The following is a 25,626-nucleotide window of genomic DNA, read 5'->3' as shown; positions in this document are numbered from 1 at the left end:
AAAGATCCAGCTGACTGAAATAAGTTCATTAGATGAAAACCAACAAAAATTGACAAGAACCACGAAAAGTTCTTGTATTTTAAGATAAAATCTTACTCTATTAAGGAAAAAACTTCCAGCTCGCTGAAATATGTTCATTTGCTGAAAACCATCAAAACCACGAAAAGTTCTTGTATTTGAAGATAAAATCTTTTTGCTTTGAAGAAGAAAGATCGAGCTGACAGAAATAAGTTCATTAGATGAAAACCAACAAAAATTGACAAGAACCACGAAAAGTTCTTGTATTTTAAGAGAAAATCTTACTCTATTCAGGAAAAAACTTCCAGCTCGCTGAAATATGTTCATTTGCTGAAAACCATCAAAACCACGAAAAGTTCTTGTATTTGAAGATAAAATCTTTTTGCTTTGAAGAAGAAAGATCCAGCTTACTGAAATAAGTTCATCAGATGAAAACCAACAAAAATTGACAAGAACCACGAAAAGTTCTTGTATTTTAAGATAGAATCTTACTCTATTAAGGAAATAACTTCCAGCTCGCTGAAATCTGTTCATTTGCTGAAAACCATCAAAACGACGAAAAGTTCTTGTATTTGAAGATAAAATCTTTTTGCTTTGAAGAAGAAAGATCCAGCTGACTGAAATAAGTTCATTGGATGAAAACCAACAAAAATTGACAAGAACCACGAAAGGTTCTTGTATTTTAAGATAAAATATTACTCTATTAAGGAAAAAACTCCCAGCTCGCTGAAATATGTTCATTTGCTGAAAACCATCAAAACCACGAAAAGTTCTTGTATTTGAAGATAAAATCTTTTTGCTTTGAAGAAGAAAGATCCAGCTGACTGAAATAAGTTCATTAGATGAAAACCAACAAAAATTGACAAGAACCACGAAAAGTTCTTGTATTTTAAGATAAAATCTTACTCTATTAAGGAAAAAACTTCCAGCTCGCTGAAATATGTTCATTTGCTGAAAACCATCAAAACCACGAAAAGTTCTTGTATTTGAAGATAAAATCTTTTTGCTTTGAAGAAGAAAGATCTAGCTGACTGAAATAAGTTCATTCGATGAAAACCAACAAAAATTGACAAGAACCACGAAAAGTTCTTGTATTTTAAGATAAAATCTTACGCTATTAAAGAAAAAACTCCCAGCTCGCTGAAATATGTTCATTTGCTGAAAACCATCAAAACCACGAAAAGTTCTTGTATTTGAAGATAAAATCTTTTTGCTTTGAAGAAGAAAGATCCAGCTGACTGAAATAAGTTCATTCGATGAAAACCAACAAAAATTGACAAGAACCACGAAAAGTTCTTGTATTTTAAGATAAAATCTTACTCTATTCAGGAAAAAACTTCCAGCTCGCTGAAATATGTTCATTTGCTGAAAACCATCAAAACCACGAAAAGTTCTTGTATTTGAAGATAAAATCTTTTTGCTTTGAAGAAGAAAGATCCAGCTGACTGAAATAAGTTCATTAGATTAAAACCAACAAAAATTGACAAGAACCACGAAAAGTTCTTGTATTTTAAGATAAAATCTTACTCTATGAAGGAAAAAACTTCCAGCTCGCTGAAATATGTTCATTTGCTGAAAACCATCAAAACCACGAAAAGTTCTTGTATTTGAAGATAAAATCTTTTTGCTTTGAAGAAGAAAGATCTAGCTGACTGAAATAAGTTCATTAGATGAAAACCAACAAAAATTGACAAGAACCACGAAAAGTTCTTGTATTTTAAGATAAAATATTACTCTATTAAGGAAAAAACTCCCAGCTCGCTGAAATATGTTCATTTGCTGAAAACCATCAAAACCACGAAAAGTTCTTGTATTTGAAGATAAAATCTTTTTGCTTTGAAGAAGAAAGATCCAGCTGACTGAAATAAGTTCATTAGATGAAAACCAACAAAAATTGACAAGAACCACGAAAAGTTCTTGTATTTTAAGATAAAATCTTACTCTATTAAGGAAAAAACTTCCAGCTCGCTGAAATATGTTCATTTGCTGAAAACCATCAAAACCACGAAAAGTTCTTGTATTTGAAGATAAAATCTTTTTGCTTTGAAGAAGAAAGATCTAGCTGACTGAAATAAGTTCATTCGATGAAAACCAACAAAAATTGACAAGAACCACGAAAAGTTCTTGTATTTTAAGATAAAATCTTACGCTATTAAAGAAAAAACTCCCAGCTCGCTGAAATATGTTCATTTGCTGAAAACCATCAAAACCACGAAAAGTTCTTGTATTTGAAGATAAAATCTTTTTGCTTTGAAGAAGAAAGATCCAGCTGACTGAAATAAGTTCATTCGATGAAAACCAACAAAAATTGACAAGAACCACGAAAAGTTCTTGTATTTTAAGATAAAATCTTACTCTATTAAGGAAAAAACTTCCAGCTCGCTGAAATATGTTCATTTGCTGAAAACCAACAAAACCACGAAAAGTTCTTGTATTTGAAGATAAAATCTTTTTTCTTTGAAGAAGAAAGATCTAGCTGACTGAAATAAGTTCATCAGATGAAAACCAACAAAAATTGACAAGAACCACGAAAAGTTCTTGTATTTTAAGATAAAATCTTACTCTATTAAGGAAAAAACTTCCAGCTCGCTGAAATATGTTCATTTGCTGAAAACCATCAAAACCACGAAAAGTTCTTGTATTTGAAGATAAAATCTTTTTGCTTTGAAGAAGAAAGATCCAGCTGACTGAAATAAGTTCATTAGATGAAAACCAACAAATATTGACAAGAACCACGAAAAGTTCTTGTATTTTAAGATAAAATCTTACTCTATTAAGGAAAAAACTTCCAGCTCGCTGAAATCTGTTCATTTGCTGAAAACCAACAAAACCATGAAAAGTTCTTGTATTTGAAGATAAAATCTTTTTGCTCTGAAGAAGAAAGATCTAGCTGACTGAAATAAGTTCATTAGATGAAAACCAACAAAAATTGACAAGAACCACGAAAAGTTCTTGTATTTTAAGATAAAATCTTAGGCAATTAAAGAAAAAACTTCCAGCTCGCTGAAATCTGTTCATTTGCTGAAAACCATCAAAACCACGAAAAGTTCTTGTATTTGAAGATAAAATCTTTTTGCTTTGAAGAAGAAAGATCTAGCTGACTGAAATAAGTTCATTAGATGAAAACCAACAAAAATTGACAAGAACCACGAAAAGTTCTTGTATTTTAAGATAAAATCTTACTCTATTCAGGAAAAAACTTCCAGCTCGCTGAAATATGTTAATTTGCTGAAAAACATCAAAACCACGAAAAGTTCTTGTATTTGAAGATAGAATCTTTTTTCTTTGAAGAAGAAAGATCTAACTGACTGAAATAAGTTCATTAGATGAAAACCAACAAAAATTGACAAGAAACACGAAAAGTTCTTGTATTTTAAGATAAAATCTAACGCTATTAAAGAAAAAACTCCCAGCTCGCTGAAATATGTTCATTTGCTGAAAACCATCAAAACCACGAAAAGTTCTTGTATTTGAAGATAAAATCTTTTTTCTTTGAAGAAGAAAGATCCAGCTGACTGAAATAAGTTCATTAGATGAAAACTAACAAAAATTGACAAGAAACACGAAAAGTTCTTGTATTTTAAGATAAAATCTTACTCTATTCAGGATAAAACTTCCAGCTCGCTGAAATATGTTCATTTGCTGAAAACCATCAACACCACGAAAAGTTCTTGTATTTGAAGATAAAATCTTTTTGCTTTGAAGAAGAAAGATCTAGCTTACTGAAATAAGTTCATGAGATGAAAACCAACAAAAATTGACAAGAACCACGAAAAGTTCTTGTATTTTAAGATAAAATCTTACTCTATTAAGGAAAAAACTTCCAGCTCGCTGAAATATGTTCATTTGCTGAAAACCATCAAAACCACGAAAAGTTCTTGTATTTGAAGATAAAATCTTTTTGCTTTGAAGAAGAAAGATCTAGCTGACTGAAATAAGTTCATTAGATGAAAACAAACAAAATTTGACAAGAACCACGAAAACTTCTTGTATTTTAAGATAATATCTTACGCTATTAAAGAAAAAACTTCTGGCTCGCTGAAATATGTTCATTTGCTGAAAACCAACAAAACCACGAAAAGTTCTTGTATTTGAAGATAAACTCTTTTTGCTTTGACGAAGATAGATCTAGCTGACTGAAATAAGTTCATTCGATGAAAACCAACAAAAATTGACAAGAACCACGAAAAGTTCTTGTATTTTAAGATAAAATCTTACTCTATTAAGGAAAAAACTTCCAGCTCGCTGAAATATGTTCATTTCCTGAAAACCATCAAAACAACGAAAAGTTCTTGTATTTGAAGATAAAATCTTTTTGCTTTGAAGAAGAAAGATCTAGCTGACTGAAATAAGTTCATCAGATGAAAACCAACAAAAATTGACAAGAACCACATTTGCTGAAAACCAACAAAACCACGAAAAGTTTTTGTATTTGAAGATAAATTCTTTTTGCTTTGAAGAAGAAAGATCCAGCTGACTGAAATACGTTCATTAGATGAAAACCAACAAAAATTGACAAGAACCACGAAAAGTTCTTGTATTTTAAGATAAAATCTTACTCTATTCAGGAAAAAACATCCAGCTCGCTGAAATATGTTCATTTGCTGAAAACCATCAAAACTACGAAAAGTTCTTGTATTTGAAGATAAAATCTTTTTGCTTTGAAGAAGAAAGATCTAGCTGACTGAAATAAGTTCATTAGATGAAAACCAACAAAAATTGACAAGAACCACGAAAAGTTCTTGTATTTTAAGATAAAATCTTACTCTATTAAGGAAATAACTTCCAGCTCGCTGAAATCTGTTCATTTGCTGAAAACCATCAAAACCACGAAAAGTTCTTGTATTTGAAGATAAAATCTTTTTGCTTTGAAGAAGAAAGATCTTGCTGACTGAAATAAGTTCATCAGATGAAAACCAACAAAAATTGACAAGAACCACGAAAAGTTCTTGTATTTTAAGATAAAATCTTACTCTATTAAGGAAAAAACATACAGCTCGCTGAAATATGTTCATTTGCTGAAAACCATCAAAACCACGAAAAGTTCTTGTATTTGAAGATAAAATCTTTTTGCTTTGAAGAAGAAAGATCTAGCTGACTGAAATAAGTTCATTCGATGAAAACCAACAAAAATTGACAAGAAACACGAAAAGTTCTTGTATTTTAAGATAGAATCTTACTCTATTAAGGAAACAACTTCCAGCTCGCTGAAATATGTTCATTTGCTGAAAACCATCAAAACCACGAAAAGTTCTTGTATTTGAAGATAAAATCTTTTTGCTTTGAAGAAGAAAGATCCAGCTGACTGAAATAAGTTCATTAGATTAAAACCAACAAAAATTGACAAGAACCACGAAAAGTTCTTGTATTTTAAGATAAAATCTTACTCTATTAAGGAAAAAACTTCCAGCTCGCTGAAATATGTTCATTTGCTGAAAACCATCAAAACCACGAAAAGTTCTTGTATTTGAAGATAAAATCTTTTTGCTTTGAAGAAGAAAGATCCAGCTGACTGAAATAAGTTCATTCGATGAAAACCAACAAAAATTGACAAGAACCACGAAAAGTTCTTGTATTTTAAAATAAAATCTTACTCTATTAAGGAAAAAACATCCAGCTCGCTGAAATATGTTCATTTGCTGAAAACCATCAAAACTACGAAAAGTTCTTGTATTTGAAGATAAAATCTTTTTGCTTTGAAGAAGAAAGATCTAGCTGACTGAAATAAGTTCATTAGATGAAAACCAACAAAAATTGACAAGAACCACGAAAAATTCTTGTATTTTAAGATAGAATCTTACTCTATTAAGGAAAAAACATCCAGCTCGCTGAAATATGTTCATTTGCTGAAAACCATCAAAACTACGAAAAGTTCTTGTATTTGAAGATAAGATCTTTTTGCTTTGAAGAAGAAAGATCCAGCTGACTGAAATAAGTTCATTAGATGAAAACCAACAAAAATTGACAAGAACCACGAAAAGTTCTTGTATTTTAAGATAAAATCTTACTCTATTAAGGAAAAAACTTCCAGCTCGCTGAAATCTGTTCATTTGCTGAAAACCAACAAAATCACCAAAAGTTCTTGTATTTGAAGATAAAATCTTTTTGCTTTGAAGAAGAAAGATCCAGCTGACTGAAATAAGTTCATGAGATGAAAACCAACAAAAATTGACAAGAACCACGAAAAGTTCTTGTATTTTAAGATAAAATCTTACTCTATTCAGGAAAAAACTTCCAGCTCGCTGAAATATGTTCATTTGCTGAAAACCATCAAAACCACGAAAAGTTCTTGTATTTGAAGATAAAATCTTTTTGCTTTGAAGAAGAAAGATCCAGCTGACTGAAATAAGTTCATTAGATGAAAACCAACAAAAATTGACAAGAACCACGAAAAGTTCTTGTATTTTAAGATAAAATCTTACGCTATGAAAGAAAAAACTCCCAGCTCGCTGAAATATGTTCATTTGCTGAAAACCAACAAATCCACGAAAAGTTCTTGTATTTGAAGATAAAATCTTTTTTCTTTGAAGAAGAAAGATCTAGCTGACTGAAATAAGTTCATTAGATGAAAACCAACAAAAATTGACAAGAAACACGAAAAGTTCTTGTATTTTAAGATAAAATCTTACTCTATTCAGGAAAAAACTTCCAGCTCGCTGAAATATGTTCATTTGCTGAAAACCATCAAAACCACGAAAAGTTCTTGTATTTGAAGATAAAATCTTTTTGCTTTGAAGAAGAAAGATCTAGCTGACTGAAATAAGTTCATTAGATGAAAACCAACAAAAATTGACAAGAACCACGAAAAGTTCTTGTATTTTAAGATAGAATCTTACTCTATTCAGGAAATAACTTCCAGCTCGCTGAAATCTGTTCATTTGCTGAAAACCATCAAAACCACGAAAAGTTCTTGTATTTGAAGATAAAATCTTTTTGCTTTGAAGAAGAAAGATCTAGCTGACAGAAATAAGTTCATTAGATGAAAACCAACAAAAATTGACAAGAACCACGAAAAGTTCTTGTATTTTAAGAGAAAATCTTACTCTATTCAGGAAAAAACTTCCAGCTCGCTGAAATATGTTCATTTGCTGAAAACCATCAAAACCACGAAAAGTTCTTGTATTTGAAGATAAAATCTTTTTGCTTTGAAGAAGAAAGATCTAGCTGACTGAAATAAGTTCATCAGATGAAAACCAACAAAAATTGACAAGAACCACGAAAAGTTCTTGTATTTTAAGATAGAATCTTACTCTATTAAGGAAATAACTTCCAGCTCGCTGAAATCTGTTCATTTGCTGAAAACCATCAAAACCACGAAAAGTTCTTGTATTTGAAGATAAAATCTTTTTGCTTTGAAGAAGAAAGATCCAGCTGACTGAAATAAGTTCATCAGATGAAAACCAACAAAAATTGACAAGAACCACGAAAAGTTCTTGTATTTTAAGATAAAATCTTACTCTATTAAGGAAAAAACTTCCAGCTCGCTGAAATATGTTCATTTGCTGAAAACCATCAAAACCACGAAAAGTTCTTGTATTTGAAGATAAAATCTTTTTGCTTTGAAGAAGAAAGATCTAGCTGACTGAAATAAGTTCATTAGATGAAAACCAACAAAAATTGACAAGAACCACGAAAAGTTCTTGTATTTTAAGATAAAATCTTACTCTATTCAGGAAAAAACTTCCAGCTCGCTGAAATATGTTCATTTGCTGAAAAACATCAAAACCACGAAAAGTTCTTGTATTTGAAGATAAAATCTTTTTTCTTTGAAGAAGAAAGATCTAGCTGACTGAAATAAGTTCATTAGATGAAAACCAACAAAAATTGACAAGAACCACGAAAAGTTCTTGTATTTTAAGATAAAATCTTACGCTATTAAAGAAAAAACTCCCAGCTCGCTGAAATATGTTCATTTGCTGAAAACCATCAAAACCACGAAAAGTTCTTGTATTTGAAGATAAAATCTTTTTGCTTTGAAGAAGAAAGATCCAGCTGACTGAAATAAGTTCATAAGATGAAAACTAACAAAAATTGACAAGAAACACGAAAAGTTCTTGTATTTTAAGATAAAATCTTACTCTATTCAGGATAAAACTTCCAGCTCGCTGAAATATGTTCATTTGCTGAAAACCATCAACACCACGAAAAGTTCTTGTATTTGAAGATAAAATCTTTTTGCTTTGAAGAAGAAAGATCGAGCTTACTGAAATAAGTTCATGAGATGAAAACCAACAAAAATTGACAAGAACCACGAAAAGTTCTTGTATTTTAAGATAAAATCTTACTCTATTAAGGAAAAAACTTCCAGCTCGCTGAAATATGTTCATTTGCTGAAAACCATCAAAACCACGAAAAGTTCTTGTATTTGAAGATAAAATCTTTTTGCTTTGAAGAAGAAAGATCTAGCTGACTGAAATAAGTTCATTAGATGAAAACAAACAAAATTTGACAAGAACCACGAAAACTTCTTGTATTTTAAGATAATATCTTACGCTATTAAAGAAAAAACTTCTGGCTCGCTGAAATATGTTCATTTGCTGAAAACCAACAAAACCACGAAAAGTTCTTGTATTTGAAGATAAACTCTTTTTTCTTTGAAGAAGAAAGATCCAGCTGACTGAAATAAGTTCATCAGATGAAAACCAACAAAAATTGACAAGAACCACGAAAAGTTCTTGTATTTTAAGATAGAATCTTACTCTATTAAGGAAATAACTTCCAGCTCGCTGAAATCTGTTCATTTGCTGAAAACCATCAAAACCACGAAAAGTTCTTGTATTTGAAGATAAAATCTTTTTGCTTTGAAGAAGAAAGATCTAGCTGACAGAAATAAGTTCATTAGATGAAAACCAACAAAAATTGACAAGAACCACGAAAAGTTCTTGTATTTTAAGAGAAAATCTTACTCTATTCAGGAAAAAACTTCCAGCTCGCTGAAATATGTTCATTTGCTGAAAACCATCAAAACCACGAAAAGTTCTTGTATTTGAAGATAAAATCTTTTTGCTTTGAAGAAGAAAGATCTAGCTTACTGAAATAAGTTCATCAGATGAAAACCAACAAAAATTGACAAGAACCACGAAAAGTTCTTGTATTTTAAGATAGAATCTTACTCTATTAGGGAAATAACTTCCAGCTCGCTGAAATCTGTTCATTTGCTGAAAACCATCAAAACCACGAAAAGTTCTTGTATTTGAAGATAAAATCTTTTTGCTTTGAAGAAGAAAGATCTAGCTGACTGAAATAAGTTCATCAGATGAAAACCAACAAAAATTGACAAGAACCACGAAAAGTTCTTGTATTTTAAGAGAAAATCTTACTCTATTCAGGAAAAAACTTCCAGCTCGCTGAAATATGTTCATTTGCTGAAAACCATCAAAACCACGAAAAGTTCTTGTATTTGAAGATAAAATCTTTTTGCTTTGAAGAAGAAAGATCTAGCTTACTGAAATAAGTTCATCAGATGAAAACCAACAAAAATTGACAAGAACCACGAAAAGTTCTTGTATTTTAAGATAGAATCTTACTCTATTAGGGAAATAACTTCCAGCTCGCTGAAATCTGTTCATTTGCTGAAAACCATCAAAACCACGAAAAGTTCTTGTATTTGAAGATAAAATCTTTTTGCTTTGAAGAAGAAAGATCTAGCTGACTGAAATAAGTTCATCAGATGAAAACCAACAAAAATTGACAAGAACCACGAAAAGTTCTTGTATTTTAAGAGAAAATCTTACTCTATTCAGGAAAAAACTTCCAGCTCGCTGAAATATGTTCATTTGCTGAAAACCATCAAAACCACGAAAAGTTCTTGTATTTGAAGATAAAATCTTTTTGCTTTGAAGAAGAAAGATCCAGCTTACTGAAATAAGTTCATCAGATGAAAACCAACAAAAATTGACAAGAACCACGAAAAGTTCTTGTATTTTAAGATAGAATCTTACTCTATTAGGGAAATAACTTCCAGCTCGCTGAAATCTGTTCATTTGCTGAAAACCATCAAAACCACGAAAAGTTCTTGTATTTGAAGATAAAATCTTTTTGCTTTGAAGAAGAAAGATCCAGCTGACTGAAATAAGTTCATTAGATGAAAACCAACAAAAATTGACAAGAACGACGAAAAGTTCTTGTATTTTAAGATAAAATCTTACTCTATTAAGGAAATAACTTCCAGCTCGCTGAAATCTGTTCATTTGCTGAAAACCATCAAAACCACGAAAAGTTCTTGTATTTGAAGATAAAATCTTTTTGCTTTGAAGAAGAAAGATCTAGCTGACTGAAATAAGTTCATCAGATGAAAACCAACAAAAATTGACAAGAACCACGAAAAGTTCTTGTATTTTAAGATAAAATCTTACTCTATTAAGGAAAAAACATCCAGCTCGCTGAAATATGTTCATTTGCTGAAAACCATCAAAACCACGAAAAGTTCTTGTATTTGAAGATAAAATCTTTTTGCTTTGAAGAAGAAAGATCTAGCTGACTGAAATAAGTTCATTCGATGAAAACCAACAAAAATTGACAAGAAACACGAAAAGTTCTTGTATTTTAAGATAGAATCTTACTCTATTAAGGAAACAACTTCCAGCTCGCTGAAATATGTTCATTTGCTGAAAACCATCAAAACCACGAAAAGTTCTTGTATTTGAAGATAAAATCTTTTTGCTTTGAAGAAGAAAGATCCAGCTGACTGAAATAAGTTCATTAGATTAAAACCAACAAAAATTGACAAGAACCACGAAAAGTTCTTGTATTTTAAGATAAAATCTTACTCTATTAAGGAAAAAACTTCCAGCTCGCTGAAATATGTTCATTTGCTGAAAACCATCAAAACCACGAAAAGTTCTTGTATTTGAAGATAAAATCTTTTTGCTTTGAAGAAGAAAGATCGAGCTGACTGAAATAAGTTCATTAGATGAAAACCAACAAAAATTGACAAGAACCACGAAAAGTTCTTGTATTTTAAAATAAAATCTTACTCTATTAAGGAAAAAACATCCAGCTCGCTGAAATATGTTCATTTGCTGAAAACCATCAAAACTACGAAAAGTTCTTGTATTTGAAGATAAAATCTTTTTGCTTTGAAGAAGAAAGATCTAGCTGACTGAAATAAGTTCATTAGATGAAAACCAACAAAAATTGACAAGAACCACGAAAAGTTCTTGTATTTTAAGATAGAATCTTACTCTATTAAGGAAATAACTTCCAGCTCGCTGAAATCTGTTCATTTGCTGAAAACCATCAAAACCACGAAAAGTTCTTGTATTTGAAGATAAAATCTTTTTGCTTTGAAGAAGAAAGATCTAGCTGACAGAAATAAGTTCATTAGATGAAAACCAACAAAAATTGACAAGAACCACGAAAAGTTCTTGTATTTTAAGAGAAAATCTTACTCTATTCAGGAAAAAACTTCCAGCTCGCTGAAATATGTTCATTTGCTGAAAACCATCAAAACCACGAAAAGTTCGTGTATTTGAAGATAAAATCTTTTTGCTTTGAAGAAGAAAGATCTAGCTTACTGAAATAAGTTCATCAGATGAAAACCAACAAAAATTGACAAGAACCACGAAAAGTTCTTGTATTTTAAGATAGAATCTTACTCTATTAAGGAAATAACTTCCAGCTCGCTGAAATCTGTTCATTTGCTGAAAACCATCAAAACCACGAAAAGTTCTTGTATTTGAAGATAAAATCTTTTTGCTTTGAAGAAGAAAGATCCAGCTGACTGAAATAAGTTCATTCGATGAAAACCAACAAAAATTGACAAGAACCACGAAAAGTTCTTGTATTTTAAGATAAAATCTTACTCTATTAAGGAAAAAACTTCCAGCTCGCTGAAATATGTTCATTTCCTGAAAACCATCAAAACAACGAAAAGTTCTTGTATTTGAAGATAAAATCTTTTTGCTTTGAAGAAGAAAGATCTAGCTGACTGAAATAAGTTCATCAGATGAAAACCAACAAAAATTGACAAGAACCACATTTGCTGAAAACCAACAAAACCACGAAAAGTTCTTGTATTTGAAGATAAACTCTTTTTGCTTTGAAGAAGAAAGATCCAGCTGACTGAAATACGTTCATTAGATGAAAACCAACAAAAATTGACAAGAACCACGAAAAGTTCTTGTATTTTAAGATAAAATCTTACTCTATTAAGGAAAAAACTTCCAGCTCGCTGAAATCTGTTCATTTGCTGAAAACCATCAAAACCACGAAAAGTTCTTGTATTTGAAGATAAAATCTTTTTGCTTTGAAGAAGAAAGATCTAGCTGACTGAAATAAGTTCATCAGATGAAAACCAACAAAAATTGACAAGAACCACGAAAAGTTCTTGTATTTTAAGATAAAATCTTACTCTATTAAGGAAAAAACATCCAGCTCGCTGAAATATGTTCATTTGCTGAAAACCATCAAAACCACGAAAAGTTCTTGTATTTGAAGATAAAATCTTTTTGCTTTGAAGAAGAAAGATCTAGCTGACTGAAATAAGTTCATTCGATGAAAACCAACAAAAATTGACAAGAAACACGAAAAGTTCTTGTATTTTAAGATAGAATCTTACTCTATTAAGGAAACAACTTCCAGCTCGCTGAAATATGTTCATTTGCTGAAAACCATCAAAACCACGAAAAGTTCTTGTATTTGAAGATAAAATCTTTTTGCTTTGAAGAAGAAAGATCGAGCTGACTGAAATAAGTTCATTAGATGAAAACCAACAAAAATTGACAAGAACCACGAAAAGTTCTTGTATTTTAAAATAAAATCTTACTCTATTAAGGAAAAAACATCCAGCTCGCTGAAATATGTTCATTTGCTGAAAACCATCAAAACTACGAAAAGTTCTTGTATTTGAAGATAAAATCTTTTTGCTTTGAAGAAGAAAGATCCAGCTGACTGAAATAAGTTCATTAGATGAAAACCAACAAAAATTGACAAGAACCACGAAAAGTTCTTGTATTTTAAGATAGAATCTTACTCTATTAAGGAAAAAACATCCAGCTCGCTGAAATATGTTCATTTGCTGAAAACCATCAAAACTACGAAAAGTTCTTGTATTTGAAGATAAAATCTTTTTGCTTTGAAGAAGAAAGATCTAGCTTACTGAAATAAGTTCATCAGATGAAAACCAACAAAAATTGACAAGAACCACGAAAAGTTCCTGTATTTTAAGATAGAATCTTACTCTATTAGGGAAATAACTTCCAGCTCGCTGAAATCTGTTCATTTGCTGAAAACCATCAAAACCACGAAAAGTTCTTGTATTTGAAGATAAAATCTTTTTGCTTTGAAGAAGAAAGATCTAGCTGACTGAAATAAGTTCATCAGATGAAAACCAACAAAAATTGACAAGAACCACGAAAAGTTCTTGTATTTTAAGAGAAAATCTTACTCTATTCAGGAAAAAACTTCCAGCTCGCTGAAATATGTTCATTTGCTGAAAACCATCAAAACCACGAAAAGTTCTTGTATTTGAAGATAAAATCTTTTTGCTTTGAAGAAGAAAGATCTAGCTTACTGAAATAAGTTCATCAGATGAAAACCAACAAAAATTGACAAGAACCACGAAAAGTTCTTGTATTTTAAGATAGAATCTTACTCTATTAGGGAAATAACTTCCAGCTCGCTGAAATCTGTTCATTTGCTGAAAACCATCAAAACCACGAAAAGTTCTTGTATTTGAAGATAAAATCTTTTTGCTTTGAAGAAGAAAGATCTAGCTGACTGAAATAAGTTCATCAGATGAAAACCAACAAAAATTGACAAGAACCACGAAAAGTTCTTGTATTTTAAGAGAAAATCTTACTCTATTCAGGAAAAAACTTCCAGCTCGCTGAAATATGTTCATTTGCTGAAAACCATCAAAACCACGAAAAGTTCTTGTATTTGAAGATAAAATCTTTTTGCTTTGAAGAAGAAAGATCCAGCTTACTGAAATAAGTTCATCAGATGAAAACCAACAAAAATTGACAAGAACCACGAAAAGTTCTTGTATTTTAAGATAGAATCTTACTCTATTAGGGAAATAACTTCCAGCTCGCTGAAATCTGTTCATTTGCTGAAAACCATCAAAACCACGAAAAGTTCTTGTATTTGAAGATAAAATCTTTTTGCTTTGAAGAAGAAAGATCCAGCTGACTGAAATAAGTTCATTAGATGAAAACCAACAAAAATTGACAAGAACGACGAAAAGTTCTTGTATTTTAAGATAAAATCTTACTCTATTAAGGAAATAACTTCCAGCTCGCTGAAATCTGTTCATTTGCTGAAAACCATCAAAACCACGAAAAGTTCTTGTATTTGAAGATAAAATCTTTTTGCTTTGAAGAAGAAAGATCTAGCTGACTGAAATAAGTTCATCAGATGAAAACCAACAAAAATTGACAAGAACCACGAAAAGTTCTTGTATTTTAAGATAAAATCTTACTCTATTAAGGAAAAAACATCCAGCTCGCTGAAATATGTTCATTTGCTGAAAACCATCAAAACCACGAAAAGTTCTTGTATTTGAAGATAAAATCTTTTTGCTTTGAAGAAGAAAGATCTAGCTGACTGAAATAAGTTCATTCGATGAAAACCAACAAAAATTGACAAGAAACACGAAAAGTTCTTGTATTTTAAGATAGAATCTTACTCTATTAAGGAAACAACTTCCAGCTCGCTGAAATATGTTCATTTGCTGAAAACCATCAAAACCACGAAAAGTTCTTGTATTTGAAGATAAAATCTTTTTGCTTTGAAGAAGAAAGATCCAGCTGACTGAAATAAGTTCATTAGATTAAAACCAACAAAAATTGACAAGAACCACGAAAAGTTCTTGTATTTTAAGATAAAATCTTACTCTATTAAGGAAAAAACTTCCAGCTCGCTGAAATATGTTCATTTGCTGAAAACCATCAAAACCACGAAAAGTTCTTGTATTTGAAGATAAAATCTTTTTGCTTTGAAGAAGAAAGATCGAGCTGACTGAAATAAGTTCATTAGATGAAAACCAACAAAAATTGACAAGAACCACGAAAAGTTCTTGTATTTTAAAATAAAATCTTACTCTATTAAGGAAAAAACATCCAGCTCGCTGAAATATGTTCATTTGCTGAAAACCATCAAAACTACGAAAAGTTCTTGTATTTGAAGATAAAATCTTTTTGCTTTGAAGAAGAAAGATCTAGCTGACTGAAATAAGTTCATTAGATGAAAACCAACAAAAATTGACAAGAACCACGAAAAGTTCTTGTATTTTAAGATAGAATCTTACTCTATTAAGGAAATAACTTCCAGCTCGCTGAAATCTGTTCATTTGCTGAAAACCATCAAAACCACGAAAAGTTCTTGTATTTGAAGATAAAATCTTTTTGCTTTGAAGAAGAAAGATCTAGCTGACAGAAATAAGTTCATTAGATGAAAACCAACAAAAATTGACAAGAACCACGAAAAGTTCTTGTATTTTAAGAGAAAATCTTACTCTATTCAGGAAAAAACTTCCAGCTCGCTGAAATATGTTCATTTGCTGAAAACCATCAAAACCACGAAAAGTTCTTGTATTTGAAGATAAAATCTTTTTGCTTTGAAGAAGAAAGATCTAGCTTACTGAAATAAGTTCATCAGATGAAAACCAACAAAAATTGACAAGAACCACGAAAAGTTCTTGTATTTTAAGATAGAATCTTACTCTATTAAGGAAATAACTTCCAGCTCGCTGAAATCTGTTCATTTGCTGAAAACCATCAAAACCACGAAAAGTTCTTGTATTTGAAGATAAAATCTTTTTGCTTTGAAGAAGAAAGATCCAGCTGACTGAAATAAGTTCATTCGATGAAAACCAACAAAAATTGACAAGAACCACGAAAAGTTCTTGTATTTTAAGATAAAATCTTACTCTATTAAGGAAAAAACTTCCAGCTCGCTGAAATATGTTCATTTCCTGAAAACCATCAAAACAACGAAAAGTTCTTGTATTTGAAGATAAAATCTTTTTGCTTTGAAGAAGAAAGATCTAGCTGACTGAAATAAGTTCATCAGATGAAAACCAACAAAAATTGACAAGAACCACATTTGCTGAAAACCAACAAAACCACGAAAAGTTCTTGTATTTGAAGATAAACTCTTTTTGCTTTGAAGAAGAAAGATCCAGCTGACTGAAATACGTTCATTAGATGAAAACCAACAAAAATTGACAAGAACCACGAAAAGTTCTTGTATTTTAAGATAAAATCTTACTCTATTAAGGAAAAAACTTCCAGCTCGCTGAAATCTGTTCATTTGCTGAAAACCATCAAAACCACGAAAAGTTCTTGTATTTGAAGATAAAATCTTTTTGCTTTGAAGAAGAAAGATCTAGCTGACTGAAATAAGTTCATCAGATGAAAACCAACAAAAATTGACAAGAACCACGAAAAGTTCTTGTATTTTAAGATAAAATCTTACTCTATTAAGGAAAAAACATCCAGCTCGCTGAAATATGTTCATTTGCTGAAAACCATCAAAACCACGAAAAGTTCTTGTATTTGAAGATAAAATCTTTTTGCTTTGAAGAAGAAAGATCTAGCTGACTGAAATAAGTTCATTCGATGAAAACCAACAAAAATTGACAAGAAACACGAAAAGTTCTTGTATTTTAAGATAGAATCTTACTCTATTAAGGAAACAACTTCCAGCTCGCTGAAATATGTTCATTTGCTGAAAACCATCAAAACCACGAAAAGTTCTTGTATTTGAAGATAAAATCTTTTTGCTTTGAAGAAGAAAGATCGAGCTGACTGAAATAAGTTCATTAGATGAAAACCAACAAAAATTGACAAGAACCACGAAAAGTTCTTGTATTTTAAAATAAAATCTTACTCTATTAAGGAAAAAACATCCAGCTCGCTGAAATATGTTCATTTGCTGAAAACCATCAAAACTACGAAAAGTTCTTGTATTTGAAGATAAAATCTTTTTGCTTTGAAGAAGAAAGATCCAGCTGACTGAAATAAGTTCATTAGATGAAAACCAACAAAAATTGACAAGAACCACGAAAAGTTCTTGTATTTTAAGATAGAATCTTACTCTATTAAGGAAAAAACATCCAGCTCGCTGAAATATGTTCATTTGCTGAAAACCATCAAAACTACGAAAAGTTCTTGTATTTGAAGATAAAATCTTTTTGCTTTGAAGAAGAAAGATCTAGCTGACTGAAATAAGTTCATTAGATGAAAACCAACAAAAATTGACAAGAACCACGAAAAGTTCTTGTATTTTAAGATAGAATCTTACTCTATTAAGGAAATAACTTCCAGCTCGCTGAAATCTGTTCATTTGCTGAAAACCATCAAAACCACGAAAAGTTCTTGTATTTGAAGATAAATTCTTTTTGCTTTGAAGAAGAAAGATCCAGCTGACAGAAATAAGTTCATTAGATGAAAACCAACAAAAATTGACAAGAACCACGAAAAGTTCTTGTATTTTAAGATAAAATCTTACTCTATTAAGGAAAAAACTTCCAGCTCGCTGAAATATGTTCATTTGCTGAAAACCATCAAAACCACGAAAAGTTCTTGTATTTGAAGATAAAATCTTTTTGCTTTGAAGAAGAAAGATCTAGCTGACTGAAATAAGTTCATTCGATGAAAACCAACAAAAATTGACAAGAACCACGAAAAGTTCTTGTATTTTAAGATAAAATCTTACGCGATTAAAGAAAAAACTCCCAGCTCGCTGAAATATGTTCATTTGCTGAAAACCATCAAAACCACGAAAAGTTCTTGTATTTGAAGATAAAATCTTTTTGCTTTGAAGAAGAAAGATCCAGCTGACTGAAATAAGTTCATTAGATGAAAACCAACAAAAATTGACAAGAACCACGAAAAGTTCTTGTATTTTAAGATAAAATCTTACTCTATTAAGGAAAAAACTTCCAGCTCGCTGAAATATGTTCATTTGCTGAAAACCAACAAAACCACGAAAAGTTCTTGTATTTGAAGATAAAATCTTTTTTCTTTGAAGAAGAAAGATCTAGCTGACTGAAATAAGTTCATCAGATGAAAACCAACAAAAATTGACAAGAACCACGAAAAGTTCTTGTATTTTAAGATAAAATCTTACTCTATTCAGTAAAAAACTTCCAGCTCGCTGAAATATGTTCATTTGCTGAAAACCATCAAAACCACGAAAAGTTCTTGTATTTGAAGATAAAATCTTTTTGCTTTGAAGAAGAAAGATCCAGCTGACTGAAATAAGTTCATTAGATGAAAACCAACAAATATTGACAAGAACCACGAAAAGTTCTTGTATTTTAAGATAAAATCTTACTCTATTAAGGAAAAAACTTCCAGCTCGCTGAAATCTGTTCATTTGCTGAAAACCAACAAAACCATGAAAAGTTCTTGTATTTGAAGATAAAATCTTTTTGCTCTGAAGAAGAAAGATCCAGCTGACTGAAATAAGTTCATGAGATGAAAACCAACAAAAATTGACAAGAACCACGAAAAGTTCTTGTATTTTAAGATAAAATCTTAGGCAATTAAAGAAAAAACTTCCAGCTCGCTGAAATCTGTTCATTTGCTGAAAACCATCAAAACCACGAAAAGTTCTTGTATTTGAAGATAAAATCTTTTTGCTTTGAAGAAGAAAGATCTAGCTGACTGAAATAAGTTCATTAGATGAAAACCAACAAAAATTGACAAGAACCACGAAAAGTTCTTGTATTTTAAGATAAAATCTTACGCTATTAAAGAAAAAACTCCCAGCTCGCTGAAATATGTTCATTTGCTGAAAACCATCAAAACCACGAAAAGTTCTTGTATTTGAAGATAAAATCTTTTTTCTTTGAAGAAGAAAGATCTAGCTGACTGAAATAAGTTCATTAGATGAAAACTAACAAAAATTGACAAGAAACACGAAAAGTTCTTGTATTTTAAGATAAAATCTTACTCTATTCAGGATAAAACTTCCAGCTCGCTTAAATATGTTCATTTGCTGAAAACAATCAAAACCACGAAAAGTTCTTGTATTTGAAGATAAAATCTTTTTGCTTTGAAGAAGAAAGATCTAGCTTACTGAAATAAGTTCATGAGATGAAAACCAACAAAAATTGACAAGAACCACGAAAAGTTCTTGTATTTTAAGATAAAATCTTACGCTATTCAAGAAAAAAATCCCAGCTCGCTGAAATATGTTCATTTGCTGAAAACCAACAAAACCACGAAAAGTTCTTGTATTTGAAGATAAAATCTTTTTTCTTTGAAGAAGAAAGATCCAGCTGACTGAAATAAGTTCATTAGATGAAAACCAACAAAATTTGACAAGAACCACGAAAAGTTCTTGTATTTTAAGATAAAATCTTAGGCAATTAAAGAAAAAACTTCTGGCTCGCTGAAATATGTTCATTTGCTGAAAACCAACAAAACCACCAAAAGTTCTTGTATTTGAAGATAAAATCTTTTTGCTTTGAAGAAGAAAGATCCAGCTGACTGAAATAAGTTCATTAGATGAAAACCAACAAAAATTGACAAGAACCACGAAAACTTCTTGTATTTTAAGATAAAATCTTACTCGATTCAGGAAAAAACTTCCAGCTCGCTGAAATATGTTCATTTGCTGAAAACCATCAAAACCACGAAAAGTTCTTGTATTTGAAGATAAAATCTTTTTGCTTTGAAGAAGAAAGATCCAGCTGACTGAAATAAGTTCATTCGATGAAAACCAACAAAAATTGACAAGAACCACGAAAAGTTCTTCTATTTTAAGATAAAATCTTACGCTATTAAAGAAAAAACTCCCAGCTCGCTGAAATATGTTCATTTGCTGAAAACCAACAAAACCACGAAAAGTTCTTGTATTTGAAGATAAAATCTTTTTGCTTTGAAGAAGAAAGATCTAGCTGACTGAAATAAGTTCATTAGATGAAAACCAACAAAAATTGACAAGAAACACGAAAAGTTCTTGTATTTTAAGATAAAATCTTACTCTATTAAGGAAAAAACTTCCAGCTCGCTGAAATATGTTCATTTGCTGAAAACCAACAAAACCACGAAAAGTTCTTGTATTTGAAGATAAAATCTTTTTGCTTTGAAGAAGAAAGATCCAGCTGACTGAAATAAGTTCATTAGATGAAAACCAACAAAAATTGACAAGAACCACGAAAAGTTCTTGTATTTTAAGATAAAATCTTACTCTATTAAGGAAAAAACTTCCAGCTCGCTGAAATATGTTCATTTGCTGAAAACCATCAAAACCACGAAAAGTTCTTGTATTTGAAGATAAAATCTTTTTGCTTTGAAGCAGAAAGATCTAGCTGACTGAAATAAGTTCATTCGATGAAAACCAACAAAAATTGACAAGAACCACGAAAAGTTCTTGTATTTTAAGATAAAATCTTACTCCATTAAGGAAAAAACTTCCAGTTCGCTGAATTATGTTCATTTGCTGAAAACCAACAAAACCACCAAAAGTTCTTGTATTTGAAGATAAAATATTTTTGCTTTGACGAAGATAGATCTAGCTGACTGAAATAAGTTCATTGGATGAAAACCAACAAAAATTGACAAGAACCACGAAAAGTTCTTGTATTTGAAGATAAAATCTTTTTGCTTTGAAGAAGAAAGATATAGCTGACTGAAATAAGTTCATTAGATGAAAACCAACAAAATTTGACAAGAACCACGAAAACTTCTTGTATTTTAAGATAATATCTTACGCTATTGAAGAAAAAACTTCTGGCTCGCTGAAATATGTTCATTTGCTGAAAACCAACAAAACCACCAAAAGTTCTTGGATTTGAAGATAAAATCTTTTTGCTTTGAAGAAGAAAGATCCAGCTGACTGAAATAAGTTCATTAGATGAAAACCAACAAATATTGACAAGAACCACGAAACGTTCTTGTATTTTAAGATAAAATCTTACTCTATCAGGGAAAAAACTTCCAGCTCGCTGAAATCTGTTCATTTGCTGAAAACCAACAAAACCACCAAAAGTTCTTGTATTTGAAGATAAAATCTTTTTGCTTTGAAGAAGAAAGATCTAGCTGAATGAAATAAGTTCATTAGATGAAAACCAACAAAAATTGACAAGAACCACGAAAAGTTCTTGTATTTTAAGATAAAATCTTAGGCAATTAAAGAAAAAACTTCCAGCTCGCTGAAATCTGTTCATTTGCTGAAAACCATCAATACCACGAAAAGTTCTTGTATTTGAAGATAAAATCTTTTTGCTTTGAAGAAGAAAGATCTAGCTTACTGAAATAAGTTCATTAGATGAAAACCAACAAAAATTGACAAGAACCACGAAAAGTTCTTGTATTTTAAGATAAAATCTTACGCTATTAAAGAAAAAACTCCCAGCTCGCTGAAATATGTTCATTTGCTGAAAACCAACAAAACCACCAAAAGTTCTTGTATTTGAAGATAAAATCTTTTTTCTTTGAAGAAGAAAGATCTAGCTGACTGAAATAAGTTCATCAGATGAAAACCAACAAAAATTGACAAGAACCACGAAAAGTTCTTGTATTTTAAGATAAAATCTTACTCTGTTAAGGAAAAAACTTCCAGCTCGCTGAAATATGTTCATTTGCTGAAAACCAACAAACCCACGAAAAGTTCTTGTATTTGAAGATAAAATCTTTTTGCTTTGAAGAAGAAAGATCCAGCTGACTGAAATAAGTTCATTAGATGAAAACCAACAAAAATTGACAAGAACCACGAAAAGTTCTTGTATTTTAAGATAAAATCTTACTCTATTCAGGAAAAAACTTCCAGCTCGCTGAAATATGTTCATTTGCTGAAAACCATCAAAACCACGAAAAGTTCTTGTATTTGAAGATAAAATCTTTTTGCTTTGAAGAAGAAAGATCTAGCTGACAGAAATAAGTTCATGAGATGAAAACCAACAAAAATTGACAAGAACCACGAAAAGGTCTTGTATTTTAAGATAAAATCTTACTCTATTAAGGAAAAAACTTCCAGCTCGCTGAAATATGTTCATTTGCTGAAAACCATCAAAACCACGAAAAGTTCTTGTATTTGAAGATAAAATCTTTTTGCTTTGAAGAAGAAAGATCTAGCTGACTGAAATAAGTTCATTAGATGAAAACCAACAAAAATTGACAAGAACCACGAAAAGTTCTTGTATTTTAAGATAAAATCTTATGCTATTAAAGAAAAAACTCCCAACTCGCTGAAATATGTTCATTTGCTGAAAACCAACAAAACCACGAAAAGTTCTTGTATTTGAAGATAAAATCTTTTTTCTTTGAAGAAGAAAGATCCAGCTGACTGAAATCAGTTCATCAGATGAAAACCAACAAAAATTGACAAGAACCACGAAAAGTTCTTGTATTTTAAGATAAAGTCTTACTCTATTAAGGAAAAAACTTCCAGCTCGCTGAAATATGTTCATTTGCTGAAAACCATCAAAACCACGAAAAGTTATTGTATTTGAATATAAAATCTTTTTGCTTTGAAGAAGAAAGATCTAGCTGACTGAAATAAGTTCATCAGATGAAAACCAACAAAAAATGACAAGAACCACGAAAAGTTCTTGTATTTTAAGATAAAATCTTACTCTATCAAGGAAAAAACTTCCAGCTCGCCGAAATATGTTCATTTGCTGAAAACCATCAAAACCACGAAAAGTTCTTGTATTTGAAGATAAAATCTTTTTGCTTTGAAGAAGAAAGATCTAGCTGACTGAAATAAGTTCATTAGATGAAAACCAACAAAATTTGACAAGAACCACGAAAAGTTCTTGTATTTTAAGATAATATCTTACGCTATTAAAGAAAAAACTTCTGGCTCGCTGAAATATGTTCATTTGTTGAAAACCATCAAAATCACGAAAAGTTCTTGCATTTGAAGATAAAATCTTTTTGCTTTGAAGAAGAAAGATCCAGCTGACTGAAATCAGTTCATTAGATGAAAACCAACAAAAATTGACAAGAACCACGAAAAGTTCTTGTATTTTAAGATAAAATCTTATGCTATTAAAGAAAAAACTCCCAACTCGCTGAAATATGTTCATTTGCTGAAAACCAACAAAACCACGAAAAGTTCTTGTATTTCAAGATAAAATCTTTTTTCTTTGAAGAAGAAAGATCCAGCTGACTGAAATCAGTTCATCAGATGAAAACCAACAAAAATTGACAAGAACCACGAAAAGTTCTTGTATTTTAAGATAAAATCTTATGCTATTAAAGAAAAAACTCCCAACTCGCTGAAATATGTTCATTTGCTGAAAACCAACAAAACCACGAAAAGTTCTTGTATTTGAAGATAAAATCTTTTTTCTTTGAAGAAGAAAGATCCAGCTGACTGAAATCAGTTCATCAGATGAAAACCAACAAAAATTGACAAGAACCACGAAAAGTTCTTGTATTTTAAGATAAAATCTTACTCTATTAAGGAAAAAACTTCCAGCTCGCTGAAATATGTTCATTTGCTGAAAACCATCAAAACCACGAAAAGTTCTTGTATTTGAATATAAAATCTTTTTGCTTTGAAGAAGAAAGATCTAGCTGACTGAAATAAGTTCATCAGATGAAAACCAACAAAAAATGACAAGAACCACGAAAAGTTCTTGTATTTTAAGATAAAATCTTACTCTATCAAGGAAAAAACTTCCAGCTCGCCGAAATATGTTCATTTGCTGAAAACCATCAAAACCACGAAAAGTTCTTGTATTTGAAGATAAAATCTTTTTGCTTTGAAGAAGAAAGATCCAGCTGACTGAAATAAGTTCATCAGATGAAAACCAACAAAAATTGACAAGAACCACGAAAAGTTCTTGTATTTTAAGATAAAATCTTACTCTATTTAGGAAAAAACTTCCAGCTCGCTGAAATCTGTTCATTTGCTGAAAACCATCAAAACCACGAAAAGTTCTTGTATTTGAAGATAAAATCTTTTTGCTTTGTAGAAGAAAGATCTAGCTGACTGAAATAAGTTCATTAGATGAAAACCAACAAAAATTGACAAGAACCACGAAAAGTTCTTGTATTTTAAGATAAAATCTTACTCTATTAAGGAAAAAACTTCCAGCTCGCTGAAATATGTTCATTTGCTGAAAACCATCAAAACCACGAAAAGTTCTTGTATTTGAAGATAAAATCTTTTTGCTTTGTAGAAGAAAGATCTAGCTGACTGAAATAAGTTCATTAGATGAAAACCAACAAAAATTGACAAGAACCACGAAAAGTTCTTGTATTTTAAGATAAAATCTTATGCTATTAAAGAAAAAACTCCCAACTCGCTGAAATATGTTCATTTGCTGAAAACCAACAAAACCACGAAAAGTTCTTGTATTTGAAGATAAAATCTTTTTTCTTTGAAGAAGAAAGATCCAGCTGACTGAAATCAGTTCATCAGATGAAAACCAACAAAAATTGACAAGAACCACGAAAAGTTCTTGTATTTTAAGATAAAATCTTACTCTATGAAGGAAAAAACTTCCAGCTCGCTGAAATATGTTCATTTGCTGAAAACCATCAAAACCACGAAAAGTTCTTGTATTTGAATATAAAATCTTTTTGCTTTGAAGAAGAATGATCTAGCTGACTGAAATAAGTTCATCAGATGAAAACCAACAAAAAATGACAAGAACCACGAAAAGTTCTTGTATTTTAAGATAAAATCTTACTCTATCAAGGAAAAAACTTCCAGCTCGCCGAAATATGTTCATTTGCTGAAAACCATCAAAACCACGAAAAGTTCTTGTATTTGAAGATAAAATCTTTTTGCTTTGAAGAAGAAAGATCTCGCTGACTGAAATAAGTTCATTAGATGAAAACCAACAAAATTTGACAAGAACCACGAAAAGTTCTTGTATTTTAAGATAATATCTTACGCTATTAAAGAAAAAACTTCTGGCTCGCTGAAATATGTTCATTTGCTGAAAACCATCAAAATCACGAAAAGTTCTTGCATTTGAAGATAAAATCTTTTTGCTTTGAAGAAGAAAGATCCAGCTGACTAAAATCAGTTCATTAGATGAAAACCAACAAAAATTGACAAGAACCACGAAAAGTTCTTGTATTTTAAGATAAAATCTTATGCTATTAAAGAAAAAACTCCCAACTCGCTGAAATATGTTCATTTGCTGAAAACCAACAAAACCACGAAAAGTTCTTGTATTTGAAGATAAAATCTTTTTGCTTTGTAGAAGAAAGATCTAGCTGACTGAAATAAGTTCATTAGATGAAAACCAACAAAAATTGACAAGAACCACGAAAAGTTCTTGTATTTTAAGATAAAATCTTACTCTATTCAGGAAAAAACTTCCAGCTCGCTGAAATATGTTCATTTGCTGAAAACCATCAAAACCACGAAAAGTTCTTGTATTTGAAGATAAAATCTTTTTGCTTTGAAGAAGAAAGATCTCGCTGACAGAAATAAGTTCATGAGATGAAAACCAACAAAAATTGACAAGAACCACGAAAAGTTCTTGTATTTTAAGAAAAAATCTTATGCTATTAAAGAAAAAACTCCCAACTCGCTGAAATATGTTCATTTGCTGAAAACCAACAAAACCACCAAAAGTTCTTGTATTTGAAGATAAAATCTTTTTGCTTTGACGAAGAAAGATCTAGCTGACTGAAATAAGTTCATCAGATGAAAACCAACAAAAAATGACAAGAACCACGAAAA

Source organism: Heptranchias perlo, chromosome 42 (assembly GCF_035084215.1).
Source record: "Heptranchias perlo isolate sHepPer1 chromosome 42, sHepPer1.hap1, whole genome shotgun sequence".
Classification (NCBI taxonomy): Eukaryota; Metazoa; Chordata; class Chondrichthyes; order Hexanchiformes; family Hexanchidae; genus Heptranchias; species Heptranchias perlo.
This window is presented reverse-complemented; position numbering follows the sequence as displayed.